General features: G+C 39.8%; 1 pseudogene; it reads right to left on the bottom strand.

Annotated features, from left to right (window-relative positions):
* Positions 1-242: 242 nt before the first annotated feature.
* The window catches only part of LOC139364008 (ATP synthase F(0) complex subunit C2, mitochondrial-like), a 38,883-nt pseudogene continuing 14,030 nt past the window's right edge, over positions 243-25,095 (bottom strand).

Below are 25,095 nucleotides of genomic sequence, written 5' to 3' on the forward strand. Positions count from 1 at the left end.
CCATTTTTATTAGGAAAAAATACAATGTAAATTATGAAACAGTAGTGAGTGAATTTTATTTTCCGTAGGATCAATTCAGTATTGTGTTTTTTTCCCCCTTATTAATAGATTATTTATTTGTCTTCCCTCCGTCAAACCCTGAGCCAACCATGTGCCCCAGGCTGCCTGGGGAGGTACAGGAAAACGAACACAGGGCAGACAAGACATGGGAGAAAGAACTGTGGGAGGTGGATATGGCTCCTTCACGTGGCAAAGAGGGTGAGAAAGGCTACCATCAGGCAAAAGAGCCCCATGGCCCCAAGAGGGCAAAGCCCGGAATGGCACAGGAGAAGACCTGTTGCTTCAGAGATGGGTTCCTGGCATGACCATAATGAGGCTCCCAAACACAATAGCAGTCTCAGCCCCAGAGTTAGCCACCCTCACTGTGGCAGCCCCAGCCCCAGTGAACTTGGGTGCTGTGTCGATGTCCCTGGGAATGGCTCTGGTTTGGAAGCTGTGGCTATGGGCAAGTGAGGTATGGGGACATGAGACTGCTAAGCTGCTGAGGCTCTCATCTGTCCATGTCTCTGGTCATTTCAGCACCCCTGCAGATAGTGGATGGTTCAGCAGCTGAGAGGTGTTCCTCACCAAGGAGGAGGTGGAGAGGAACTTGAAGCAGGCTACATTTTCAGAGGTTTGGGGGCTGTGGCAGGAGAACTGCTCCCAATGCAGAGAAAACCCGTGTGGTGGTTTTTAAATTGGGTTCCCTAGAGGCAGAGCTTGACATGGAGCCCTAGTAAATCCAGTGATTTATTGGGGAAGTGCATGCAATAGAAGAGGTGGGAGAAACGTAGGATAAGGCAAGGGAAAAAAGATGCATAAGAATGTGATTTCAACTGTAGACTAGCTAGCTCTGGCCCCACAAAGGCCCCACAAGCCCTGGAGTGGAAATTTTACTATTAAATGGGTCCCATCTTTTATTTTTATTTTTATTACGTTTTTACATCTTTTTTTTTTTTTTTTTTTCGTGACGGAGTCTCGCTCTGTCGCCCAGGCTGAAGTGCAGTGGTGCGATCTTGGCTTACTGCAAGCTCCACCTCCCAGGTTCAGGCCATTCTCCTGCTTCAGCCTTCCGAGTAGCTGGGACTACAGGTGCCCACCACCACACCCAGCTAATTTTCTGTATTTTTAGTAGAGACGAGGTTTACATCTTTTTGAGACAGAGTCTTGCTCTGTTGCCCAGGCTGGAGTACAGTGGCATAATCTTGGCTCACTGTAACATCCATCTGTCAGGCTCAAGCAATTCTCATGCCTCAGTTCCCCCGAGTAGCTGGGATTACAGCGGTGTGCCACCATGCTTGGCTAATTTTTGTATTTTTAGTAGATATGGGGTTTCACTATCTTGCCCAGGCTGGTCTTGAACTCCTGGGCTCAAGTGATCTGACCTCCTTTGGCCTCCCAAAGTGCCAAGATTACAGGCGTAAGCCACGAAATTGATCCTACCTTAAAGCATATTCTGTTCAGTCATTGGTCAAGATCTGCCTCCTAGGGTGGTGGGTAGGCTTCCTGGGCAAGGCAATTGCCTTTTGGCCCGGGTAAATTCTCTTGAAGGGGACAGCTCTAAGTTGTCTTCAGGCAATACTGTCGGCCCTCTTAGCATCCATGCGTTCTGCATCCCTGGGATCAACCAACTGCAGATAGAAAGTATTCAGAAATAAAATTGTGTTTGTACTGAACATGTACAGATTTTTTTCTTATTATTTCCTATACAATACCATATAACAACTACTTACATAGCATTTACATTGTATTAGGTATGAAGCTAGAGATGATCTGAAGTATATGGGAGGCTGTGCATAGGTTATATGCAAACACCACACCATTTTATATCGGGGATTTTAGCATCTGTGGATTTTGGTAACTGCTAGAGGTCCTAAAACCAATTCCCCATGGAAATTGAGGGATAACCGTACTCACAGGTAGGGATTGGCGTGCCAGCTTGTAATGGGGATATACGTGGAGCACCAGCAGCACGCACTAAAGCACACCCCTTATACTGCTCAGATCTTCTCGCTTCTCCTTCTGTTCATTTCATTCTGACACATCTTTAACTCTCTTCCTCAGTACCTCTCGCACATTCCTCTTACTTCCTGTCCACAGTAAAAAGAAAAAGAAAAAACTGGAAGAGTACAGAAGATTATTAAATGAAAAGGAGGTAGACCCCTTTTTGGATCTACCAACCTCTCTTCTCAGATAAACTCACTTTATCATTCCATAATATATACATTATAGCCCTATGCATAAGGCATCTCCTAGCTTAAGACAGAGCTCCTGTTCCAGTCATCAGGTTTGTCCTCCCGCCAGCAGGAAGGAGAAAGGGAAAGTGGCAGGTTGTGCCCTTTCCTTTAAGGACACGTTCTGGGTGTTTCATCTGATATTTTCCCTGACATCTTATCGTTCAGAAGTGAAGTCATATTGGTACACCTCTCTTCAATGGTGTCTGGGAAATGTAGTTTTGATCCATGTACTCAATTGAAAATAGGAGGTTCTGTTATTATAAAAGAAGTGGAGAATGATTGTTGAAGGACAACTGGTGGCATGCTCCATACTGCATATCTACAATAATCTTCTCAGTGGTCTCCTTTATTTTTTATGCAGTTTGGGTGCATTAGAAATTCTTGATGACTTCTCTACTACTGAAAAAGCACTAGAAGAACACTGAAATTTCCAAGTGTACCTTACGGTGTTGCTTCCCTACATTCCTAGTTTGTGATTTTATTTTATAACCTGTTTTACTTTTTTTGCTTGACAATACACAGTATCAATGTAATATCTGTCAAAGTATAGTTGAACCATTTTTAATCTTGGAATTTATCATTGTAGAAAAGATTTTTTCCTGCGTATTTGCAAGGTTAGGAATGTTAATCAGGATAGGCTTGTATTGCTGCCACACCATTTTTTTAAATTATAAAAATCATATTACTACTACCACTTTATATTGCAAACTATGGAGATGCTGTGTTACCTCAGACTCTCTTTTCTGATGTTATTAAAATAAGAATGGAAATAACTTAGTTTAATTGTGTTTCTCTACAATTTATCTTTATGGTAGCAAGTTAACTACGGTTTCTAACTGCATTTGACTATCATTGAGAAAATTTAGACAGTCTGAAGTAATTATAGCATGCCAATGTAGGGAGTAACGAATAGTGTCTCAGTTGCTGAGAGCAGCTTCTGCTTTTCATAATGGTGATAAAGGAGACAGTAACTCCCAGCTTATCGTACATGACTCCGTAAGGGATGTGTCTCAGGAAATCTCCAGAATGGAGAGTTTGGGTTTGTAAAAACATATGCACTAGAATGTAGCTTCAAATATGTGTGTACAGAGCCCTATTTTTAAAATACCAACAAAGAAAGATAATGCACAACCTAATATTTCTCTGGTTGGTGAGGATACTTGCGAGATAGTGTTTCTTTTTTTTTCACCCTCCAGTGGTGACTCTCACTGAGAAGCTTGAGATCTTACATTACATAAAGGAGGAATGAGTTGAGGGTTTATAAAAGCGCTAAACTCCACTTTGGGAGGCCAGGGTGGGTGGATCAACTGAGGTTGGGAGTTCGAGACCAGCCTGACCAACATGGAGAAACCCCGTCTCTATTAAAAATACAAAATTAGCCCAGCGTGGTGGTGCATGCCTGTAATCCCAGTTACTTGGGAGGCTGGGGCAGGGGAATCACTTGAACCTGGGAGGCGGAGGTTGCGGTGAGCCAAAATCACACCATTGCACTTCAGCCTGGGCAACAAGAGCAAAACTCCATCTAAAAAAAAAAAAATAAATAAAAAGGGCTAAACTGTTATCTGTGTTATCTGGGTGTTGATTCAACAAAAAAAATTACTCATCTCTGTTAGAGTTTTTCTATACAATCAAAAAAACCAAATGCTCTAAAACCATGTTAAGTTTCATCCATGTTTTCCAGAGCAACATTCTTCATGGTTGTCTGCTCATGTGCTTCCAGGTTTAGGAACTGGCGGTGGCAAAACTGTGAGTTGCTCACTTTCTGTGGAACAGTGTTTACTTCTGTAAAGGGTTTTTCCCTAGGACAGTGTTTTCAAAGCACGTCTTTTATGCCATGTTCATGTCTTCCTGTCCTCTGTACTCTTATTTTCTCACGATTTTTCTTTGAGTAGACTTCTTCCATTTTAACTTTAAATTCATTTTAAAAGGAAATGTTATATTATTGCTACCAGTAAAAACCAGTTTCTTATCACAAATAGATAACTGCAATAATAAAATTTAAAAACCCCATGCTGTTATTAAAGTACAGAGAAAAAAATATCAAATTATAAATGCTATAATTATAGAGTATCAAATTGTAAATACTATAACGATTAAAATTACATATAACATTTCAAATATTATAAATGTCATTGATTTATAAAATGCAAAACTAAAAATTAGTTCCTTGAGAAGAATGAAATTTTGGGGGCCATCAATAATAAGGAAATAGTAGGTTTAATGTTACCTAGTTTAAGACACAGAGGAAGTTTTACTTCAATAGTATTATTTTTTAATTTTGGTTTTACTTAGTACTGACAGTCTCACTCACATGCGCACATGATCAGAAAGGGCCAAGGACAATTAGTTGTCTTTTCTGATAAAATTACATATGCTTATACATGCGTAGAAGGAGCACAGTGATGTGTGTGGAATATGCCATATGAGCAGGCATGTTAGAGGTCTAGGCCATTGTTTATTATTAGCAATGCTTCCAGACAGTTAAGAAGTTCAGTTACTAAAGATCTGAAACACTCACGCCTATGCCAGGGTGCAGTGCTTTATTCAATCTGAATAAGATGGTTTACTGCAGCCGTAACAACTATTATCTCATTCTAAGCCACAATATCTGTGGGAGTGTTATATTAGGTATATATATATATTTTTTAAATAAGATACAATAAAATAAATACACAATTATTAAAAAATGTTTGCTGGCATAAATTCTAATTCAGTGGATACCACCTCATTATATTGCCCATGAGGGAGGAGATCCACACACACTTGGTCCAAGTAACAATCTGTTTATAGAAGAGAGATGATTTAAGGAGCTAGTAAGATATTTTCATCTGTAGCACAAGGTATTTATTTGCATTTCTGAATTTGAGATTTTTCAGAGAAAAGTATGTGTTTTGGGATATTTCAGAAAAATAAAATTATACATCCCACCCCAGTGCATTTCTTTTAAGACTGCATTTACCCAAAATGCAGAGGCAGATTCCATGTTGGTATTTGGTAAAATAGTAGAAGTAATTCCTGGAAGTTTCTGGGAGACTTTGTCATTGATATTTGATATATATATATTTTTTTAAATGGACTCTCACTCACTCTGTCACCCAGGCTGGAGTGCAGTGGCGCCATCTCAGCTCACTGCAACCTCTGCTCCCGGGGTTCAAGCGATTCTCTTTGATATTACTTTTATATAAATAAAAGTAATATTGATATTACTTTTATATAATAAAAAGTACATGATATTTTCATATTACTTTTATATATTGATATTACTTTTATATAAATAAAAGTATATTTTTTTGATATTACTTTTATATAAATAAACCATTACTAACCCAGAATTAGGGAACTAGCAGATTTTCTAGTGCAGTATCAGTCTTTTGATGGGACAGAAGTGTTTATCGCTGTCAAGTTTGCAGCTCATTTTGTGTTAGCATAAAAACAGAGGCTTTGAAACTATACTATAAAGGTTAGAAATAAGAAACCATCCTTGAACACTCTGAAGATCTTGTAAGAAATCACTTGGCTTTGTCATTTCTATCAATAAGTGACCTTTCAGTAAACATGATTGAAACTCAAAATCCAAATTTAAAAGGTAGAAGGCAATAGCTTAATAGATTTTATGTTTGGAAGTATTTTAGTCTGGAAAGAGCCTTTTTTTTTTTTGCCAGCAAAATGTATATTGGATCCAGTTTCCAAAGGTTGCTTTGAGTTCTCCAATTCTTATAATGTTGGGACTTGGAGATCTAAGCTATTTCCACTGCCACTTTCTTCAATGGATGAAGCGACAGAAATTATTAAAGATGCTTATCTTCAATTTACCAGCTAGGGATTTAAAAATGTTTTCTGAAATGACTTCAGCAATCACTTACTGAGGGTGATAGTTGCTAGTATCACTGACCTTTGCCCTAGAGATGTTCACATCCAGTGACAGAGGCAGGCATTTACATAATGCAAGCCAAATGGTGATGAATGATCTATATCTATTTAAAGTGGGAAAATGTGGGAGAGAAGAGGAAGCAATTAATTCTTGGCTGGGGACAGCTTTGCAGGAGCAATACTTCAGTGGAACTTTAAAAAATAAGGAGTTTGCCTGATGGAAAATGAGAATAAGGCATTTGAGGTAGAAGCATGGTGGCTTGATCAAAGATGAATGAGTCACCCCGTGGGACTGAGGCGGGTGTTGGTAGAAGTGAGGGGAATCTAGGGCATGTTGGGATCTCTTGGGAAGGTTTTTGAATTCTATACCGTAGACTTTGGACATTATCCTATAGTAGGTGATGAGCCATCACAAAGTTGAATAATGGAATGATACCATTCAACTGGTTTTACAAAAGATAACTGGGAGCAATTTGGGTGGGGAGGATTGGAAGCAGAAAAACCAATCAGGAGCTTATGCAGTCACCTGGGTGAGAGGTGATGATGAACTAGTGAAGGAAAACGAGATGAAGATACAGACTCAAGAGACAGATTAAACACAGAATCAACAGAACTTAGCTATTGATGGACATGTAAATAAATAATGGTAATTCAGTGTTAGTTCTGTAATAAAGGCATGTACAGGCTACTGTGAAAGACCAGAGAAAGCTTCACAGATGGTTGACCTGGCAACCACATGTCAGCAGTTTTTATTATAGTTGGGTTTCACATGAGGGTCACCTGGGAAACTTAAAAAAATCTATCAGGCTGGGCGCGGTGGCTCACACCGGTAATCCCAGCACTTTGGGAGGCCAAGGCGGGAGAATCACTTGAAGTCAGGAGTTTGAGACCAGCCTGGCCAACAGGGTGAAACCCTGTCTCTGCTGAAAATAGAAAAATCAGCCAGGTGTGGTGACACATGCTTGTGATCCCAGCTACTTGAGAAGCTGAAGAAAGAGAATCGCTTGAACCCCGGGAGCAGAGGTTGCAGTGAGCTGAGATGGCACCACTGCACTCCAGCCTGGGTGACAGAGTGAGTGAGAGTCCATTTAAAAAAAAAAAATCTATCAACGCTTAATGCCCACCCCCAGAAAGTCAGATTTAATTAGTCTGGTATTGAGCTGGATCACAGATGCATTTACAAAACTTTCCAGATGATTTTAATTTGTAGCCAGGGTTGAGGTCCATTGCCATAAGCAGTTTGTTGTGTTTGAAGTATGATGTGTGTAGAAGAGCAATGTTAGATGATTGTGGAGGTTAGTCCTTAGACACTATACTAGGGTGTTATTATCTTCTAACTGGGACATTTTTAGAGTAAAAGGAAGCTGAGAATTAACCTGGTACAACATGTGTAAATTAGGACTGTCTCAGGGAAACCTGGATGTGTGTGGTCCCACCATCATAGGAACTGTGGGGAAGCTTTGAAGGTTTCTAAGTAGGGGGAGTATGTGAACTAAACATTGGTTTTTGAACCATTTTAGCTACAGCAGTGTAGGGAAGGGATTGGAAGGGAGAAAGATTGAAATCAGGGAAGCTGATTAGGAAATGACTGTAGTCATCTAGATGAGTGAGACAGCAACTTGAATTAAAGATTTGGCCCTAGAATGAGACAGGAAAAAAAAAACAGAAACAATACTTGACAGGTGTCAAGGAGTTGGGTTGGCTGGTGTCATAGCAAATATTGCGCCAAAATTAAACAGACAAGACAACAGACTTTTTTCAAGGATATTGTCATGGGGAGAGAGAACAGAACTCTGAACTCAACTCTACGGAAATGGAGGGTGGGAGGATTTTTAACAGCTGGATTGAGAGGGAGAACAGAGGTGGTTTGTGTTTGCTCATTGGCTTTACCCAAAGGAAAAGTCAACTTTCTCTTTTTTGTTATGGACAGGAGATAGTTTTACAACTTAGAGCAAGGTGCTGGTTGAAGTTAGGCTCCTACCCTCCCACACAGCCTGGGACTATATTCCTTGACATTTGCATTTTCAAAGAGATGGTTCTCAAGTCCTTGAGAAAAACCGGCCTAGGTTGAAAAACTGGCAAGAGGCTTCTAAAAACATTTACACACATCTCAAAAGGACGAGAAAGAATTTACGTATTTCCCAAAGTAAATGCTCTAAGAAAAGGGAGATCAGGGCCTAGAGTCAAGAAGCCTCTCTAAAGTTTTGTCAAGCGAAGGGAATGTGAAGGCTGTCTTGGTCAGTGGACATGGATATGGGGGTTGAGGGGAAGGGAGGAGTTTAGAATGATTGGAGTCTAGAATGGTTTCTGGCTTAGGTTCTGGGTGGATGTTGATGCCATTTGCTACCACTGTAGAGAAAACAGGAGGAAGAGAAGGTTGGTAAAAAAGACAAATTAAGTTTTGGAGAGACTGAGCTTGTAGTGCTTTTCGTATATCCAAGTTGAGTTGGATGTATGGGTCTGTGACTCAGCAGTGGTGTTGGGAGGGTTTGGGAGGTAGGTTTAGGTGTAGTGAAAATACAGAGCTAGTAGCAGCAGCTTTTTTTTTTGAGATGGAGTTTTGCTCTTGTTGCCTGGGCTGGAGCGCAATGGTGCGATCTAGGCTCACTGCAATCTCTGCCTCTCAGGTTCAAGTGATTCTCTTGCCTAGCCTCCCAAGTAGCTGGGATTACAGGCATGCACCACCATGCTCGGCTAATTTTGTATTTTTAGTAGAGATGGGGTTTCTCCATGTTGGTCAGGCTGGTCTCGAACTCCCAACCTCAGGTGATCTGTCTGCCTTGGCCTCCCAAAGTGCTGGGATTAGAGGCGTGAGCCACCGCGCCCAGCCAGCAGCTTCTGTGTTAACTCATTGCACAACTTATGTTTTGGTGGGACTAGTCTTGCACTCCCCTACTTCCAGTTGAGGGAGAATTCATATGGATTAAATGGAATTTTGTGAAACAGTAAGATGTATCTAGTAAGTGCCGAATTCATTTGGTTAGTTTTGTTATTATGGTTAACTAGAGGCTAAGGTAAATCAGAACAGGGGAATCAAATGGTCGACTGGTAAGTGTTACTGTAAAGGTGTTTCACTGTATTTTAGTGGCTGTAGAACAAGTAGTTTTTACTGGAAATTCATTTTCCTTAGAATTAGCAAACAAAAACAAAACAAAAAACCAACAAAAAAAGCAAAAAGGCAGCTCTCTAGAGTTCACATTCTGAATTTTTGCAAGACAATTGAGATTCCTTCTTCTGGACTGAGAAATAACGAATCTCCTTGAAAGCGCGGTGGCTCAAGCCTGTAATCCCAGCACTTTGGGAGGCCGAGATGGGCGGATCACGAGGTCAGGAGATCGAGAGACGATCCCGGCTAACACGGTGAAACCCCGTCTCTACTAAAAAATACAAAAAACTAGCCGGGCGAGGTGGCGGGCGCCTGTAGTCCCAGCTACTCGGGAGGCTGAGGCAGGAGAATGGCGTAAACCCGGGAGGCGGAGCTTGCAGTGAGCTGAGATCCGGCCACTGCACTCCAGCCTGGGTGACAGAGCAAGACTCCGTCTCAAAAAAAAAAAAAAAAAAAAAAAAAAAAAAAGAAAGTGAAAAGAATAGCCCCAAATAAAACCCAAACTAAAAGTGGTTTGTTTTTAGAGTTTCACCAAGTGGTGGGAATGCAAAACAGCAGCAATTCGTCTGTTACCTTTGACTCAGTTCCTGCCTACTTTTCCTAGGGGTTTAAGGTCTGTTTCTTTGCTGGAAAATATCTTACAAAGAAGTAATTGGGGAAAAGGATTCACGTCTTAGTTACATCTTCCCCTGTGTGCTCCTGGAGCTTCATATGCTTATGGGAAGCCCAGAGCAGTGTCTTAATTGTAGAAATTTTCTGAAAAATGGAGAATGGATACTTCTGCACTATTGTGTTATGACTGGACAGTAGCCCAGCAGAGAATTGGATTTACTTGTGACAGCCTGACAGTATCCTCTGTCCAGTAGTGACTGTTTCTGACATTTAAATGGTGAGGGATGGACGTGTGTGAACTGTTGATGTCTAACCTACCCTTGACTTCAGGGGCCGATGACAACTGTTCTTACTCTTTAGAATTTGGCATTGAAGTTTGTTTACAGCTGACAAAACTTTCCTGTTATTAAGACCCAAATTTAGATTGGTGTTCTAAGAATTCTCCAAAGGCTGTCCACATGCATTTTGAAGAGCCCTTTGAACATCAAATGGCTCTCACAAAAGAAGGCTTCTTATCAACTGAATGTGAAGGGGAACATTATTCAAAGGAAAAAAAAATCCCACCCTAGGCTTTTTGTGAGGTAAACCATGGAAGAGAGCTCTGGGTTGGAAAATTGCTTTCTCTTAAGCTTATTATCAGACAAAGACTGTAGGGTTCTTATATTTTGCCTGTCCGTATGTGCTGGGATCCTTGAGAAAGGTAGTTGTTTTCTCTGGTCCTGAAATAGTTTTAATGTCTTTTAGATTTTTTGGTGTACTTTAGTGGCTGTGCCCTTTCTGGAGCAAGTGGGTATTGACCAGAAGTTCATTTTCTTTAGAGTAAGTGAACAAGCAAACAAAAGCAAAGGGGCAGAGTTCTCCTGCAGAGGCCACTTTCTGAATTTTGCAAGCTAGTGAAGAATCATCTGGGAATCGTGTGTCTCTTGGGAAAAGTTAAAAACAGGAAAAACCAAAATAAAATCCCAATCAATCACACACACAAAATCTGTTGTGGGGAGGAGGGTGCTGCCAATTTTCAGTGGCAGAGGAGTAACAGCTGGAGTCTAGCCGGGAGGGCAAGTGGGCTGGGCTGGATTCATGCTGCAAGGTCTTAGTTGGAAGGAAGCTGTCAGATATCAACATGATATATTATCCTTTGCAGACAAACCAATACACCTAAAAATAAACAGCAATCAATATTAAGATCCCATAGCGCACGTTGACACATGCAAGCACAAACCTCACAAACAGATTAGTCTGCCCTGCTTCCCTGTTCATGTGAGATTTAGGGGGAGGATAAGGGGAGGAGGAGGGATGAAGAGATGCCACTCTCTAATCACCCTAGGTAGGTCTTGATGCAGATATGGTGGGTGAAGAAACTAATAGTCAAATATCAGGTGTTTTTGGAAGGTAGAGTCTATTTTAAAACAATTGACTCGGGATTCCATTTTGAAGTTTAGCTAGAGTGTCTGGGACTGACATGGAGTGCCAATAGTTTTCTTTTAAAATAAAATGATGCAGTTTATTTTTTACCATGACACTGCTCCTGCTAACTGAGGTCTAAGTTAAATTGTTGAAAAAGGAGAGTCATTTCAGGTAGTCTTTCATTTTTGCCCTATGGCTGACCCCCACTGATTTTTAGCTCAGTATCATTTTGTTATTAGACTCAAAAATCTGACCTCAAGGGATCCTTTAATGTGTGGATTTTCGAGATAGACCTTACTGTGAATGACTGGGTTAATCTCCTGAGTTTTGAGAGCCAGTTTTGTCCCTTGAGTTTCTAAGTACCAGAAACCTTATTCTTTAAAAAATGTTGAGACTATGTAATTTGTAAATTCACTGCAGATGATCAATTACACAGAATGGATTTTTTGGTCCCACAATATCACTTATATTTATTGCCTAAGATTAGATGCAACAATGTTGAATTCCAATGTGTGCTTCCAGAAAGTGGTTATAGCAAAATGAAACAAAACTGGGACCTCTGATTTAAATGCAGCATTGGCATCTGTTTGCAGGGATTGCAGAATCCAAAAAGAGATAAGGTGGTTCCAGAAGGGTAATATTTCCAGAACAAAGCAAAGCTTACCCTCACCCGTGAGTGTAAAACTAACATCCTCACTGTCGATCCAACACAGTTTTCACAATAATGCCAGGCAAGTCTCAACATCATATCAGTGGCTTTCCAAGATTTTGGACCATGACTATAGTAAGAAGTATTGTTAGCCAGTGTACACACATAGTTTATTTTAGGAGAAAAATACAGGTGATACACTCTGATTCATTGCCCCATCTCACATTTCTGCCTATTCTATTTTTTTCTACCTTGCCCCCGGTACTGGCATGATCTGGATTCACATCCCACTAAGAGTTGCGACCTCCTGTATGAAACCTCTGAGCTATTGCCAGTCATGCCAGTGTGTATTGAATATTTATTTTCTCTCTCTTTATTTTTTTTTTTTATTATTCTTTAAGTTCTAGGGTACATGGACACAACGTGTAGGTTTGTTACATAGATATACATGTGCCATGTTGGTTTGCTGCCCCCATCAAATTGTTATTTACATTAGATATTTATCCTAATGCTATCCCTCCCCAAGTCCCCCACCTGCTGACAGGCCCTGGTATGTGATGTTCCCCACCCTGTGTCCAAGTGTTGTCATTGCTCAATTCCCACCTATTAGTGAGAACATACAGTGTTTGGTTTTCTGTCCTTGTGATAGTGTGCTGAGAATGATGATTTCCAGCTTCATCCATGTCCCTGCAAAGGACATGAACTCATCCTTTTTTATGGTTGCATAGTATTCCATGGTGTATATATGCCACATTTTCTTTATCCAGTGTATCATTGATGGGCATTTGGGTTGGTTCCAAGTCTTTGCTATTGTGAATAGTGCCGCAATAAACATACATGCACATGTGTCTTTATAGTAGAATGATTTATAATCCTCTGGGTATATATCCAGTAATGGGATCGCTGGGTCAAATGGTACTTCTAGTTCTAGATCCTTGAGGAATTGCCACACTGTCTTCCACAATGGTTGAACTAATTTACACTCCCATGAACAATGTAAAAGCGTTCCTATTTCTCCATACCCTCTCCAGCATCTGTTGTTTCCTGACTTTTTAATGATTGCCATTCTAACTGGTGTGAGAGGGTATCTCATTGTGGTTTTGATTTACATTTCTCTGATGACCAGTGATGATGAACATTTATTCATGTGTCTGTTGGCTGCATAAATGTCTTCTTTTGAAAGTGTCTGTTCATATCCTTTGCCCACTTTTTGATGGGGTTGTTTGTATTTTTCTTGTAAATTTGTTTAAGTTCTTTGTAGATTCTGGATACTAGCCCTTTGTCAGATGGGTAGATTGCAAAAATTTTCTCCTGTTCTGTAGGTTGCCTGTCCACTCTGATGGTACTTTCTTTTGCTATGCAGAAGTTCTTTAGTTAAAGTATATCCCATTTATCTATTTTGGCTTTTGTTGCCATTGCTTTTGGTGTTTTAGTCATGAAGTCCTTGCCCATGCCTATGTTCTGAATGGTACTGCCTAGGTTTTCTTCTAGGGTTTTAAAGGTTTTAGGTCTTACATTTAAGTCTTTAATCCATCTTGAATTATTTTTTGTATAAGGTGTAAGGAAGGGATCCAGTTTCAGCTTTCTACTTATGGCTATCCAGTTTTCCCAGCACCATTGGTTAAATAGGGAATCCTTTCCCCATTGCTTATTTTTGTCAGGTTTTTCAAAGATCAGATGGTTATAGATGTGTGGTGTTATTTCTGAGGCCTCTGTTCTGTTCCAATGGTCTCTATATATCTGTTTTGGTACCAGTACCATGCTGTTTTGGTTACTGTAGCCTTGTAGTATAGTTTGAAGTCAGGTAGCTTGATGCCTCCAGCTTTGTTCTTTTTGCTTAGGATTGTTTTGGCTATGTGGGCTCTTTTTTGGTTCCATATGAACTTTAAAGTAGTTGTTTTTCAATTCTGTGAAGAATGTCATTGGTAGCTTGATGGGAATTACAATGAATCTATAAATTACCTTGGGCAGTATGGCCATTTTCACGATATTGATTCTTCCTATCCATGAGCATGGAAGTTTCCTCTGTTTGTTTGTGTCCTCTTTTATTTCATTGAGCAGTGGTTCGTAGTTCTCCCTGAAGAGGTTCTTCACATCCCTTGCAAGTTGTATTCCTAGGTATTTTATTCTCTTTAAAGCAATTGTGAATGGAAGTTCACTCATGATTTGGCTGTTTGTCTGTTACTGGTGTATAAGAGTGCTTGTGATTTTTGCGTATTGATTTTGTTTCCTGAGACTTTGCTGAAGTTGCTTATCAGCTTAAGGAGATTTTGGGCTGAGATGATGGGGTTTTCTAAATATACAATCATGTCATCTGCAAATAGGGACAATTTGGCTTCCTGTTTTCCTAATTGAATACCCTTTATTTCTTTCTCCTGCCTGATTGCCCTGGCCAGAACTTCCAACACTATGTTGAATAGGAGTGGTGAGAGGGCATCCCTGTCTTGTGCCAGTTTTCAAGGGGAATGCTTCCAGTTTTTGCCCATTCAGTATGATATTGGCTGTTGGTTTGTCATAAATAGCTCTTATTATTTTGAGATACATTCCATCAATACCTAGTTTATTGAGAGTTTTTAGCATGAGGGCTGCTTCATTTTGTTAAAGGCCTTTTCTGCATCTATTGAGATAATCATGTGGTTTTTGTTGTTGGTTCTGTTTATGTGATGGATTATGTTTATTGATTTGTATATGTTGAACCAGCCTTGCATCCCAGGGATGAAGGTGACTTGATCATGGTGGATAAGCTTTTTGATGTGCTGCTGGATTTGGTTTGCCAGTATTTTATTGAGGACTTTCACATCGATGTTTATCAGGGATATTGGTCTAAAATTCTCTTTTTTTGTTGTGTCTCTGCCAGGCTTTGGTATCAGGACAATGCTGGCCTCATAAAATGAGTTAGGGAGGATTCCCTCTTTTTCTATTGATTGGAATAGTTTCTGGAGGAATGGTACCAACTCCTTTTTGTACCTCTGGTAGAATTCATCTGTAAATCCATCTGGTCCTGAACTTTTTTTTGGTTGGTAGGCTATTAATTATTGCCTCAATTTCAGAACCTGTTATTGGTGCATTCAGAGATTTAACTTCTTCCTGGTTTAGTCTTGGGAGGGTGTGTTTGTGTCCAGGAATTTATCCATTTCTTCTAGATTTTCTAGTTTATTTACATAGAGGTGTTTATAGTATTCTCTGATGGTAGTTTGTATTTCTGTGGGATTGGTGGTGATATCCCCTTTATCATTTTTTATTGTGTCTATTTGATTCTTCTCTCTTTTCTTCTTTATTAGTGTTGCTAGTGGTCTATCAATTTTGTTGATCTTCTCAAAAAACCAGCTCCTGCACTCGTTCATTTTTTTGAAGGGGGTTTCATGTCTCTATCTCCTTTAGTTCTGTTCTGATCTTAGTTATTTCTTGTCTTCTGCTAGTTTTTTAATTTGTTTGCTCTTGCTTCTCTAGTTCTTTTAATTGTGATGTTAGGGTGTCAATTTTAGATCTTTCCTGCTTTCTCTTGTGGGCATTTAGTGCTATAAATTTTCCTCTGCACACTACTTTAGCTGTGTCCCAGAGATTCTGGTACATTGTGTCTTTGTTTTCGTTGGTTTCAAAGAACATCATTATTTCTGCTTTCGTTTCATGATTTACCCAATAGGCATTCCAGTGCAGGTTATTCAGCTTCCATGTAGTTTGCGGTTTTGAGTGAGTTTCTTAATCTTGAGTTCTAATTTGATTGCACTGTGGTCTGAGAGACAGTTTGTTGTGATTTCTGTTCTTTTACATTTGCTGAGGAGTGTTTTACTTCCAATCATATGGTCAATTTTAGAATAAGTGCAATGTGCTGCTGAGAAGAATGTATATTCTGTTGATGTGGGGCAGAGAGTTCTGTAACTGTCTATTAGGTCTGCTTGGTGCAGAGCTGAGTTCAAGTCCCAGATATCCTTCTTAACCTTCCGTTTTGTTGATCTGTCTTAATATTGACAGTGGGGTGTTAAAATCCCCCATTATTATTGTGTGGGAATCTAAGTCTCTTTGTAGGTCTCTAATGACTTGCTTTATGAATCTGCGTGCTCCTGTACTGGGTGCTTATAGATTTAGGATAGTTATCTCTTCTTGTTGAATTGATCCCTTTACCATTATGTAATAGCCTTCTTTGTCTCTTTTGATCTTTGTTGGCTTAAAATCTGTTTTATCAGAGACTAGGGGCCTTCTTTGTCTCTTTTGATCTTTTTTGGCTTAAAGTCTGTTTTATCAGAGACTAGGATTGCAACCCCTGCTTTTTTTTTTTTTTTTTTTGGCTTTCCATTTGCTTGGTAGATCTTCCTTCACCCTTTTATTTTGAGCCTATATGTGTCTCTGCACATGAGATGTGTCTCCTGAATACAGCACACTGGTGGGTCTTGACTTTTTATCCAATTTGCCAGTCTGTGTCTTTTAATTGAGGCATTTAACCCATTTGCATTTAAGGTTAATATTGTTATGTGTGAATTTGGTCCTGTCATTAAGATGTTAGCTGTTTTTTTTGCCTATTAATTGATGCAGTTTCTTCATAGTGTTGATGGTCTTTACAATTTGGCATTTTTGCAGTGGCTGGTACCAGTTGTTCCTTTCCACATGTAGTGCTTCCTTCAGGAGCTCTTGTAAGGTAAGCCTGGTGGTGACAAAAATCTCTCAGCATTTGCTTGTCTGTAAAGGATTTTATTTCTCCTTCACTTATGAAGCTTAGTTTGGCTGAATACGAAATTGTGGGTTGAAAATTATTTTCTTTAAGAATGTTGAATATTGGCCCCCACTCTCTTCTGGTTTGTAGGGTTTCTGCAGAGAGATCTGCTGTTAGTCTGATGGGCTTCCCTTTGTGGGTAACCTGACTTTTCTCTCTGGCTTCCCTTAACATTTTTTCCTTCATTTCAACCTTGGTCAATCTGACAATTATGTGTATTGGAGCTGCTCTTCTCAATGAGTATCTTTGTGGTGTTCTTTGTATTTCCTGAATTTGAATGTTAGCCTGTCTTGCTAGGTTGGGGAAGTTCTCCTGAATAATATCCTGAAGAGTGTTTTCCACTTGGTTCCATTCTCCCCATCGCTTTCAGGCACACCAATCAAAAGTAGATTTGGTCTTTTCACATAGCCCCATATTTCTTGGAGGTTTTGTTTCTTTCTACTCTTTTTTTCTCTAATCTTGTCTTCTCATTTTATTTCATTACTTTGATCTTGAATCACTGATACTCTTTCTTCCACTTGATTGAATCACCTACTGAAGCTTGTGCATGCATCACAAAGTTCTCATGCCATGGTTTTCAGCTTCATTGGGTCATTTAAGATCTTCTCTACATTGTTTATTCTAGTTAGTCATTTGTCTAAGCTTTTTTCAAGATTTTTAGCTTCCTTGCAATGGGTTAGAACATACTCCTTTAGTTCGGAGAAGTTTGTTATTACCAACCTTCTGAAGCCTACTTCTGTCAGCTCGTTAAAGTCATTCTCCATCCAGCTGTGTTTTGTTGCTGGTGAGGAGCTACAATCCTTTGGAGGAGAAGAGGCACTCTGGTTTTTAGAATTTTCAGCTTTTCTGCTCTGGTTTCTCCCCATATTTGTGGTTTTATCTACCTTTGGTCTTTGATGTTGGTGACCTACAGATGAGGTTTTGGTGTGGATGTCCTTTTTGTTGATGTTGATGCTATTCCTTTCTGTTTATTAGTTTTCCTTCTAAGATCCTCAACTACATGTCTGTTGGAGTTTGCTGGAGGTCCACTCCAGACCCTGTTTGCCTGGGTGTCACCAGCAAAGGCTGCAGACTAGAAAATATTGCTGCCTGATCCTTCCTCTGGAAGCTTCATCCCAGAGGGGCAGCCACCTATATGAGGTGTCTGTTGGGCCCTACTGGGAGGTGTCTTCCAGTTAGGCTATATGAGGGTCAGGGACCCACTTGAGGAGGCATTCTGTCTGTTCTCAGAGCTCAAATGCTGTGCTGGCAGAATGACTGCTCTCTTCAGTGCTGTCAGACAGGGATATTTAAGGCTGCAGAAGTTGTCTGCTGCCTTTTGTTCAGCTCTGCCCTGCCCACAGAGGTGGCGTCTATAGTGGCAGTAGGCCTTATGGAGCTCTGGTGTTCGAACTTCCCGGCCACTTTGTTTACCTACTCAGGCCTCAGCAATGGCGGACGCCCCTCCCCCCACCAGGCTGCAGCCTCGCAGGTTGATCTCAGACTGCTATGCTAGCAGTGAGCAAGGCTCCATGGGCATGGGAACCTCCAAGCCACGTAAAGGAGAGAATCTCCTGCTCTGCCGGTTGCTAAGACCATGAGAAAAGTGCAGTATTTTCACTGAGTGTCCTGATTTTCCAGGTACAGTCTGTCACAGCTTCCCTTGGCTAGGAAAGAGAAATCCCCCAACCCCTTGTTCTTCCCGGGTGAGGCAACACCCTGCCCTGTTTCAGCTCACTCTCTGTGGGCTGCACCCACTGTCCAACCAGTCCCAATGAGATGAACCAGGTACCTCAGCTGGAAATGCAGAAATCACCCATCTTCTGCATTGATCACGCTGGGAGCTGCAGACCAGAGCCGTTCCTGTTTGGCAAACTCCTATTTTCTCTTTTTGTCCCACAGCTCCTAGAGTAAGGAGGGACTCAGTGTTTGGAGAGGGGACTGTCACCTGAGAATTAGTAACCAAACCTCAGATCCTGGAGGATTCAGCACCGTTTGTGGAAGTTGTCAACTCTGCTGACACACAACAAGGTCCTAGTACTTTAACACCATTTTCAGAAATTTTGAGGTTCACCTACCATATTGTCCTGTCACTAGGGTTGCCAGATTTAGCAAAAAACAAAACCCCAAACAGGTTGCCCAGTTAAATCTGAGCTTCAGATAAAAAAACAATTTTTAGTATAACACGCAGAATACATTTCTAAGGAAAAAAATTATTTTCTCTTCTTGACTCTATATTTTCGGATTTGTGTTCTAAAGAATACTACTGTGTATGGGATGGTAATAGGTGCTCCATAAAAGAATTCTGTGGACAAATCAGTTTGAAACTCTTTGGCTAAACAAAGGCACCTTGTTGTGTGTGTGTGTGTGTGTGCATGTGCAAATGTGCATATGCATGTGTATGTGTGCGCACACAGAATTAAACTGCAGGACATTTCAGAGCCTTGTCTGTCTCTTATCAATATGCACTTGACTCTTGAGGGAGGTACTGATGCAGTGAAGTACAAACTGATTTGACCACGGAGCTGCCAAGGAACCTAGTTTGGGAAACGGTATCCTGGATAGATGCCTTTTCTTTTTATGGAATGTTTTTACAGAAAAATTACTTTGTCACCATTTCCTATAACCTTAGGTTGTTTATATTTGTAATATTGCCAATGTTTTGAATAAAAGCAAGTAATTTTCAAAAAATAGAAGGGAAGATTTTTCTTTTTCAGTTAGCTCCAAGGATGAGAAGGAAATACATTAATTTTCCAAGCTTCCTGTGAATGTTATGTTTCATATTGCCATTATACAGATTGTTTTATACTTTCTTTATTTCTAACCTTAATTCTTAAATTATAACTTTCCTTTTCTATTTTCAGTGGTAATGGTAAGGTAACAATTGAACTCTTAAAAATTTAAACAAAATGTATTTTTTATTTAAAATAATTTATTTTTCATTATAGAAAATATAGAAAAGAATAAAAACAAAATGAAAGAAATAAAAATCACCCAAAATCCTGATATTCAGAGATAACCACTGTTGATATTCTGCATAAATCAGAGCTGCTAACAGTAGTTTAAATATGTGCTTTATTTGACTGTATAATATTTACATTTTTTGAATTACAATGCCAGCATTTACAACTGGAATGATTTCTCACAAACACACATATTTCTAGTGTCTTCTGAAATATTGAGAGTAGGCATCAAGTAGCCTGCATTCCAGCATCGCAGAGCTCAAAGCTGAATGGGAGCTGCTCTTGCTAGGAAAGAAAACTCCTTGTCCTAGTTTATCTGCCTACACCCTGAGGTTTTTGGATTTGAGACTCTAGTTGTAAGCCATTCTGATCTTTTCCTTCTTGGAAAATATTTAATTTTCAAAAGAGAGTATCCTTTCATATTCAGTTGTAAGTTCTTAATATTTTGCGAACATTTCCCTACATCATTAAATGGTCTATGTATTATATTTTCTGCATAATATTCCATTATATGGGTATGCCATACTTTATATAACCAATCCCTTACTATTGGGTTTTTATGTAATTCCTTTTTAATCTATTAAACACATGATACAGTAGGATAAACATCCTTGTAGCAAGATTGTGCATGTGTATGATTCTTTTTTTATTAATAAAGTTTTGTATTTGAAATCGCTGGTTCAAAGAATAGAAATATTTTGAGGACTTTTGAGACTCCTTGCTAGTTATGCTCACCTATACTTTTGTATGTTGAACAAGGAAATAACTTTTTCAGAGCTCTTAATAGGTTAGTGTGTCTTTCTAGGAGCATGTCTGTGGTAAGCAATGTTTCCCACACTTTGAAGCAGAACCCTCTTCTCACAAACCCCTAACTACTCCCAAAGCAGTACTGTTCTGTGGAGGAGAGTCTGAGAAATTTCAAGCTGAATTGGTGGTTGTGAGGAAGTGCAAAAGGTGACAAGCATTTAAAACAAGCTGTATTTACGTCACAATTCCATTTAGCTGACAACTGAGCTTAAGGTTTAACTGCAATATGTTATGAATTCCTACTCAGAGATACCTTCCTGAAAAGGCTGCAAGCCTGTGGGATGGGGACTCTGTTCTTACCATTCTCACTCCCCAGAGCTCCACTTCCCAGCCCCTTCTTTCTTCCTTCTTCCTCACCAGTGCTACCCTCATTGCCCCTGATTATTTTTCTGATTATTTGTGAAGGAAAAAGGGCTGAGATTCCTCCTCTCTGGGTAGGGCATCTCTGAAAAAAAGTCAGCAGCCCCAGTCAGGGGCTTATAGATAAAACTCCCATCTCCCTGGGACAGAGCACCTGGAAGAAGGGGTGGCTGTGGGCACAGCTTCAGCAGACTTAAATGTCCCTGCCTGATGGCTCTGAAGAGAGCAGTAGATCTCCCAGCACAGTGCTCGAGCTCTGCTAAGGGACAACAGACTGCCTCCTCAAGTGGGTTCTTGACGCCCTGTGCATCCTGACAGCAAGATACTTTATACAGAAGGACTCTGGCTGGCATCTGGCAGGTGCCTTTCTGGGATGAAGCTTCCAGAGGAAGGAGCAGGGAGCAATCTTTGCTGTTCTGCAACCTCTGCTGTGATACCCAGGCAAACAGGGTCTGGAGAGGACCCCCAGCAAACTCCAGCAGACCTACAGAAGAGAGGCCTGAGTGTTAGAAGGAAAACTAACAAACAGAAAGCAATAGCATCAACATCAACAAAAAGGATGACCAAACTAAAACTCCATCCAAAAGTCACCACCAGCAAAGACCAAAGGTAGATAAATCCACGAAGATGAGGAGAAACCAGTGCAAAAAGGCTGAAAGTTCCAAAAACCAGAATACCTCTTTTCCAAAGGATCACAACTCCTTGCCAGCAAGGGAACAAAACTGGATGGATAATGAGTTTGATGAATTGACAGAAGTAGGCTTCAGAAGGTGGGTAATAACAAACTCCTTTAAGCTAAAGGAGCATGTTGTACACAATGCAAGGAAGCTAAGAACCTTGATAAAAGGCTAGCAGAATTGCTAACTAGAATAACCAGTTTAGAGAAGAAGATAAATGACCTGATGGAGCTGAAAAACACAGCATAAGAACTTCGTGACGCATACACAAGTATCAATAGCTGAATCCATCAAGCAGAAGAAAGGATATCAGAGATTGAAGATCAACTTAATGAAATAAAGCCTGAAGACAAGATTAGATAAAAAAGAATGAAAATGAATGAACAAAACTTCCAAGAAATATGGGACTATGTGAAAAGACCAAACCTACATTTGATTGGTATTCCTGAAAGTGATGGGGACAATGGAACTAAGTTGGAAAACAGTCTGCAGGATATTATCCAGGAGAACTTCCCCAACCTAGCAAGACAGGCCAACATTCAAATTCAGGAAATACAGAGAACACCATAAAGATACTCCTCAAGAAGAGCAGCCACAAAACACGTAATTGTCAGATTCAACAAAGTTGAAATGAAGGAAAAAATGTAAGGTAGCCAGATAGAAAGGTCAGGTTACCCACAAAAGGAAGCCCATCAGACTAACAGCGGGTCTCTCTGCAGAAACCCTACAAGCCAGAAGAGAGTGGGGGCCAATATTGAATATTCTTAAAAGAATTTTCAACCCAGAATTTCATATTCAGCCAAACTAAGCTTCATAAGTGAAGGAGAAATAAAATCCTTTACAGACAAGCAAATGTTGAGAGATTTTGTCACCACCAGGCCTGCCTTACAAAAGCTCCTGAAGGAAGCACTAAATATGAAAAGGAAAAACCAGTACCAGCCACTGCAAAAACAAACCCAAATGTAAAGACCATCAACACTATGAAGAAACGGCATCAACTAAGGGGTAAAAATAACCAGCTTAGGATCAAAATATGGCATCAAATTCACACATAACAATATTAACCTTAAATGTAAACAGGTTAAAGGCCTGAATTAAAAGACACAGACTGGCAAATTGGATAAAAAGTCAAGCCCCACCAGTGCGCTGTATTCAGGAGACCTATCTCATGTGCAAAGCCACACATAGGCTCAAAATAGAGGGATGGAGGAAGATTTAACAAGCAAAGGGAAAGAAAAAAAAGCAGGTGTTGCAATCCTAGTCTCTGATAAAACAAACTTTAAACCATCAAAGATCAAAAGAGACAAAGAAGGGCATAACATAATGGTAAAGGGATCAGTGCAACAAGAAGAGCCAACTATCCTAAATATATATGCACCCAACATAGGAGCACCCAGATTCATAAAGCAAGTTTCTAGAGACATACAAAGAGACTTAGACTCCCACACAATGATAGTGGGAGACTTGAATACCCCACTGTCAGTATTAGACAGATCAGCAAGACAGAAAATTAACATGGATATTCAGGATGTGAACTCAGCTCTGGACCAAGCAAACCTAATAGACATCTACAGAACTCTCCACCCCAAATCACCAGAATATACATTCTTCTCAGCACCCCATTGCACTTATTCTAAAATCAACCACAAAATTGGAAGTAAAACACTCCTCAGCAAATGCAAAAGAAAGGAAATCATAGCAAACAGTCTCTCAGAACACAGTGCAATCAAATTAGAACTCAGGATTAAGAAACTCACTGCAACTCACTAACAACTACATGGAAGCTGCACAACCTGCTCCTGAATGACTACTGGGTAAATAATGAAAAATAAATAAGTTCTTTGAAACCAATGAGAACAAAGACACAACATACCAGAATCACTGGGACACAGCTAAAATAGTGTTTAAAAGGAAATTTATAGCACTAAATGCCCACAGGAGAAACCAGAAAAGATCTAAAATTGACACCCTAACATCACAATTAAAAGAACTAGAGAAACAGGAGGAAACAAATTCAAAAGCTAGCAGAAGACAAGAAATAACTAAGATCAGAACAGAACTGAAGGAGATGGAAGGGATGAAAAACCCTTCCATATATCAATGAATCCAGGACCTGTTTTTTGAAAAGATTAACAAAATAGATAGACCACTAGCCAGAATAATGAAGAAAAGAGAGAAGAATCAACTAGACTCAATAAAAAATGATAAAGGGGATATCACCACTGATCGCACAGAAATACAAACTACCATCAGAGAATACTATAAACACCTGTACGTGATTAAACTAGAAAATCTAGAAGAAAAGGATGAATTCCCGGACACATACAACCTTCCAAGACTAAATGATTGAGCAATAACAAGTTCTGAAATTTAGGCAGTAATTAATAGCCTACCAACCAAAAAATAAAATAAAATAAAATAAAAAGCCCAGGACCAGAAGAATTCACAGCCGAATTCTACCAGAGGTGCAGAGAGGAGCTGGTACCATTCCTTCTGAAACTATTCCAATCAATAGAAAAAGAGGGACTGCTCCCTAACTCATCTTATGAGGCCAGCATCATCCTGATTCCAGAACCTGGCAGAGACACAACAACAACAAAAAAATTCAGGCCAATATCCCTGATAAACATCAATGTGAAAATCCTCAATAAAATACTGGCAAACCGAATCTAGCAGCACATTAAAAAGCTTATCCACCATGATCAAGTTGGCTTCATCACTCAGTTGCAAGGCTAGTTAAACATGCAAATCAATAAAATCCATCACATAAACAGCACATAACGACACATAAACAACATCACATAAACAGCACCAATGACAAAAACCACATGATTATCTCAATAGATGCAGAAAAGGCCTTAGATAAAATTCAACACCCTTCATGCTAAAAACATTCAATAAACTAGGGATTGATGAAATATATCTCAAAATAATAAGAGCTGTTTATGACAAACCCACAGCCAATATCATACTGAATGGGCAAAACCTGGAAGCATTCCCTTTGAAATCCAGCACAAGACAAGGATTCCCTCTCTCATCATTCCTATTCAACATAGTATTGGAAGTTCCGGCCAGGGCAATCAGGCAAGAGAAAGAAATAAAGGGTATTCAAATAGGAAGAGGAAGTCAAATTATCTCTGTTTGCAGATGACATTATTTTGTATTTAGAAAACCCCATCGTCTCAGCCCCAAATCTTCGTAAACTGATAAGCAATTTCAGCGAAGTCTCAGGATACAAAATCAATGTGCAAAATTCACAAGCATTCCTACACACCAATAATAGACAAACAGAGAGCCAAATCATGAGCGAGCTCCCATTCACAATTGCTACTAAGAAAATAAAATACCTAGGAATACAACTTACAAGGGATGTGAAAGACCTCTTCAAGAACTGCAAACCACTGCTCAAGGAAATAAGAGAGGACACAAACAACTGGAAAAACATTCCATGCTTATGGCTAGGAAGAATTAATATCATGGAAATGGCCATACTGGCCAAAGTAATTTGTAGATTCAGTGCTATTCCTGTCAAGCTACCAGTGGCTTTCTTCGCAGAATTGGAAAAAACTACTTTAAATATTATATGGAATCAAAAAAGAACCCATGTAGCCAAGACAATCCTAAGCCAAAAGAACAAAACTGGAGGCATCACACTACCTGACTTCAAAGTATGCTACAAGGCTA

Source organism: Macaca nemestrina, chromosome 7 (assembly GCF_043159975.1).
Source record: "Macaca nemestrina isolate mMacNem1 chromosome 7, mMacNem.hap1, whole genome shotgun sequence".
NCBI classification, from domain to species: Eukaryota; Metazoa; Chordata; class Mammalia; order Primates; family Cercopithecidae; genus Macaca; species Macaca nemestrina.